Source organism: Dryas octopetala, chromosome 1 (assembly GCF_963921425.1).
Source record: "Dryas octopetala chromosome 1, drDryOcto1.1, whole genome shotgun sequence".
Taxonomy (NCBI): Eukaryota; Viridiplantae; Streptophyta; class Magnoliopsida; order Rosales; family Rosaceae; genus Dryas; species Dryas octopetala.
This window is the reverse complement of record NC_141366.1, coordinates 30,332,069-30,338,068: the sequence shown is the minus strand read 5'-3', so window position 1 is coordinate 30,338,068 and position 6,000 is coordinate 30,332,069.

The window sequence follows — 6,000 nt, the reverse complement described above, 5'->3', positions numbered from 1 at the left end:
TGAGTGAGAAATGGTAGAAAAATAAGTGAACTTTGAAGATTGGCTTGATAAAATAATCCACTTCATGTGTTTATTGTAAAAAAGTTCAACCTATTACTTTTAAAATATTAATCGGCCACATTATAAAAAGTTCAACTATTATGTTTACAAGGCTGAGTGATTGGTAAGATGCCGAGCGCTCGATAAATTTTTCTTTCTATAGGCCGATTGAAATTGAAGAACAGTTTTTAGGGTCAGATTGAAAATGTTAAATAGTTTCTAGAGTGGGGAAATTTCTATGATAAAAAAGTCTGGCATGTATGTTAATTTGTTATTAAGGCGAATTACAAATAAATCAATAAAATTTTTCAAAGTTATATATTAATCAATGCATTTTTTTTTATAATTTCATGAAAAAAAAAAAAATTATAATAGATCAATAAACATACATTACTATGCACAGGGGCCTTTCAATGAGGAATCTCTCATTTAACACTAAATGAAGGATCCCCCTTGTGGGGCCCACACGAGTCATTTTATGTTAATCTGAACTGTTCATTTTTTATATCTTTATTGATATATTATCCTTGCAAAAACTAAGTCAAATCAGAAATTAGTTGCCTATCTAACTTTGCAAAAACCAATGGACGATTTTATCGAAAATATTTGGTTCATCTATTTGTTTGATCAAAGTTAGATAGGCAAATGATTTTCGATTTGGTTGATTTTTTGCAAAGATGATCTATCAATGGAGATGTAAAAAATGAATGGTTTGGATCGACACAAAACGACTCGTATGAACCTCATAGGGGGATCCCTCATTTAGTGTTAAATAAGGGATCCCTCATTAGAAGGCCTATGTTACTATGCATATTTAGATTTGTATTAGGTTTGTGTTTGACTGCTATACATCAAAACGACCTAGGGTTTAGCTCCCGGGTTTTGGGCAGAGAGACCTAAACCTAAGCCATAAGCTCTAAAACCCTAATTCTAAACCCTAAACCTCATTTATATGTATAACAAATTAAGGGTAACATCATAATTTTACGCCTAGCTATAAGTAATAAAAAAAAAATGAAATGGACAAATTGGTATTTTTCAAAACATAAAAATATATGAAATCAGCAAATGGATTGAGCTTAGTGACTAAAGTGGGATAAAATTTCAAAACTCATTGACTTTATGAGAAAAAAAAAATTTACATTGACCATTATGTAATATTGAAATATTTTATTGATTTAAATATAATTTTCTATTGTTATTAATCGAAATTATTAATTAGATTGATTTTAATTTCAATGTATGCTGCAATACTAATAGTCTAATGATATTATATACAAAATTCTTAGTATGCGTTGTGGATGCATGTTAAGAGTTTATTTTGTTATTATTATTGTACAACAGTTTTCTTTTATTTTTTATTGTAGAGTATATGGGTAGTTGGTGATGTGGATTGCTTGAAAAATAAGGTAACGTGATTTCCTATTTTGTTAGAAAGTGGTTTTGTTTCATTGTTTTTAATTTTTTATTCACTGTTATTTTACTGTTTACTCTTCATAAAGTAATTGCTCTCTTCTAATATTTTAATTAATTTAAAAAAAATCTTAGGGTTTTGAATGTTTTGCCTTATCATGTCAAAAAAAAAAATGTTTCACCTTATTTATATAGAAGTTTATAAATAATGAGGGCTCTTTCGTTGAGGCAATCTCATTTTAGACATAATGAGGTATGACTTGTAAGACCCACTCTGTTTTGTACTTCGATGATCGGAGACGTTTATTTTTTAAGTCTTAATTCAAGAATCATCCATACAAAAAAATTAGACAAATAAGAAATTATTTAACCATTTGATCAAATAGTCATCATTTCAAGTGTTTACTAAAATCAATATGTTCATCTATTTATTCAATCACAATTGGATGTCTTAATGGTTTCTGATATATCTAATTTTTTGCAAAGACGATCCTTGTATAGAGACTTAGAAAATAGAAGACTCAGAGATTAAATAAACAGCGAAAATTGAGTTTTTCTTAAATAAGAAAATTATAACAACACTAACTCATCGAGGTTACACAGATTAAAAGATATAACCTCGAATTACATTTTCAGAAATTATTTAATGAGCCTGAAGCAATTTATAAAATGATTTACAATTTGAAATCCAAAATAGAAAGAAGTAACTGCCTTCACTGCCATGCCTTCCTCGCTCTGCCTCTTCAGTCTAGTTATCATGCAAAACAACCAACTATACCGTGAAATGGTACGTACACCGGGTTACATGAAAAACCTGGTAAGCTATAAAGCTCGTACGGGTAAACCAACACATACTCAAACCATATCAATTAGATCCATACAAAACTCAGTTATTAAAGATAACCATCATGAGTTTTTGTAGTCATCATGTCAATTATTTCGCAATTAAGCACTCTGGGAAATTCATCATTGAAATCAACACTCAGGCTGTCACACGAGACATTGGCATGATCATCATATCTCACATACAGCATAACAGATATGCAATGCTGATAACAAACCATCAACAAATGTAACAACATGCAATTAATGGTGTCTCAGACTGTTTGCCTCAAAATCTATGCGGCCACTTGTCGACTAGGCCGCGGATCAAGGAAATTGTGTCTTTCTTATATGCGTTGGGCATGCCAGTACGCGGCTGCAGGCCAAGTGTACAATATGATGATATGCGCGAGGAAGGAACGGGATCTCGGTCTTAGGTTCTCACTGCCTTGATGATGCAAGGACTTTTGGGAGCGTGTAATGAGATAAAAGTGATTTGGTGGTTGGTGGGTGATTAAGGGTGTATGGATGATGTTGATGGGTGTGAAATTGATGAAAATTAAAATAAAATAAAAATGTGCAATAAACAAGTAGATGCAGGGAAAAGTAAAGTGCAATTAAAACAAAAGTAATCTCTAAAATTAATAGAACTAATACGAGTGTGAACTAATAAAGTGCTTAAATATCTAACACTATTCTAAACTATGAAAGCGATAAAGAAAGCAATAAACTTAATTATGTGCAAAAAATAAACCTAATTAACGATATGCAAATTAGAAATCACACTCATATTAAAACTAAGAAATCTATTGAAAAACCAAACATTCTGAAACACTAAACCTTTAAGGAAAACCATGAGATCTCCTCAAGAACGATCTACAAAATACTTGAAAAGAAAACTACAATCCTAATAAGTTCATGAGATTAATCTCAATCCCTCAATCCCTCAAGAACAAGAGAAAATACTAAATCATGATAACTAAAAAGCTTGATAGAGTTGAATGATATTTGATTCTGGGAAAAAGTATGGAGCTTAATTTGATTGGTTTTTTCTTGATTGATTTTTCGGGGGGGAGGGGGGGGGGTGTCTTGTTGCCTTTATGCTTCTCCAACTGCTTGTATTTATAGGGTTCAATGACAATCCTAATGGGAAGAAAAATCCTCTAGCCAATCTCAGGGATTTGATGGGATCGATAAGATCCTTATCTTCTATTGACTTGATCTCCAAGACTATCCAAACTCTTTCCATGGTGGGCTCGGAGTAGATTGGGCTTGAAGCTAACATCTTTGGCATTAAATTCTTGAAATACTTCTTGAGTACGGTCTTGATCTTGGTAATAAATATATAATTAGGTTGTTGGCCGTGGCTCATCGTCCTTGGGCATTGAATAGACTTCCATGATGCTCTTGAATCACTTCTACAGACCACAGTCGAAACCTCATTGTCAACATAAGCTGCTCACTTGCTCATTTGGAATAGCTTGACCGCAATCTAGCTTGGCTGTAATCTAGCTTGGTCGTAATCAAGCTTGGCCATAATCAAGCTTAGCCGCAATCAAGTTTGGCTTCAGCCATAAATTAGGTGAGATTGCTATGCATATATGACCGTCCATGTGGTTGATGACCGTAATAACATTCAACCTAAATATTGATTCACTTCTTAATTTGGCTGAAATAGAGGTCAGCCTAAACTAGAATCAAAATAATGATATAATACATCTCAAAGCCCAATCTTTGACTTTACTTTGGTCGTCGGGCTACGACCTAAATTTATAGCTATCTGAGTACGAGAACTCGGCTCTAAAGTCGCGGCCTAAATACATTTCAATCCAGGCCGCACAAGGATTAATACATAATAATCGCGGCCTAAATACATCGCAGCCCAAATACATCTTAATCCAGGCCGTACAAGAATATCTATTATATGATTTTCAACCCAAATTCACTCCAGCCGTTAGATTGCAACCTAAAATATATTTTGGCCCACGAGTAAAATTACAGTTCAAACACAGACACTACACAATCCACACGTATAATAAAGCGTACCGGATTATCTGAAGTAGAATTATTGTATTGATATGCAATAAGGCACGAATAACCAACCCATACGAGTCCACTGAGAGACCAATCCCATAATCAAAAACTCCAACGACTAAACTCATAGTGGCCAACTACCATCAACTTAAATATCAGTAAAAACTAATTGGTAGCGAAAGTATCCATTTCTGATTGTACAACTTGACTAACTGGCACATACAATTGCCTCTGAAAGTTTAGGGGATCGAAACCCAAGATTAACCATTACGTGACCCCTTACTCTCAGGTCGTACCAGTCTGTATATCGGCCTACCTGACCCATCAAACTGTATCTGGCATACCTGGCCTATCAACTGTACCTGGCCCATCAACTGTACCCGACCTACCTGGCCTATCAACTGCATAGCTCATAACAAAGTAACATCTCTATATGTCACAGTTAAATAATGGAGTCTCTTTCATTTTTTAAGAAAATGGTTATAATGAATACTAGGCCAAAGACCTCTCCGTTGATCTAACGATACCGGAGAGTTTACATAATCTTCCGTTGATCAGGCCGTAACCGTTTTTTTATAAAACTTGAGACTTCCATTGATTCCACTATAATGACACGAGAGATATTAGTTAACAAGAAAAGTGTGGAAATACACACTCACAACAAGCAGTTATCAAACAGGTAATTATTACCGTCATCACCGAATAATTGGCTAATCACATTATGATGTCCAATTATGAAAAGTAGGGTCACACATCAAGCCAAACAAGAGTTTATGTAAAATCTCTAGAGGGTGCCCTAATTCATTTCAAGTGATTAACAAGTATATATACAAAATAACTCATCATTGATCCGGTTGTTGAAAGCCTTAGCCATTATTCAAAGTAAGCATTAATATACTATTATGCCCTTCTCACACCCAGTCATGCCCCAATCCGGGATTAAGAATTAATCTCAGATTAAGGTGTGAATCACATTCTAATTATAGAATTCACTTCTATAACCAGAATGTGAAGGAGGAAAATAAAATAAATAGAAATAAACTTTGTCCTATTATTGTGCCACAAACTGGATTCAAGCTTAATATACAAAATAAGTCGTACTTCTGTAGATTACATGCTTCTCAGTTTCAAAATCAAAACAAACTCTGACTTGGTTCATGCCTAATCACTTTAATTACTCCAGGTCGATTTCACACTATCTCTCGCTAGAGAACCTGCAAAGTATATGATGGGGTGAGCTCTAACCAAAGGCTCAGTAGGGATATTCAACCTTATCATGAAAAATTAATTATCCTGAAGCTCAGTGAAAATATACAACATGAAGCTGATAATATATAATAGTAATATTACTGATGCATGAATGTTATGACTTCCTCGATTTAATCCCTTGAAAAGTAAATTGCATCACATCTTCACTTTAATCCGCAACTATAGTGCAAGACATCCTAATTTAAATACGCAATCGAAGGTTTCAATGCGCCTTGGAAAAATAGATTGTTTTATCCGTACGCAACGGAAGGGGCTTCACTCCCCACGCACACTACGAAATTTAAATTTAACTTCCAATCCCTTTTCACCACCATAATCTTCAATTCTCAATGAATCATGCTTCACGTTCAAATAAATGTCACATTCAAATAAATGCACATAATTATATATAATAATTAACTAACTCATATCATGCTCAAGTAA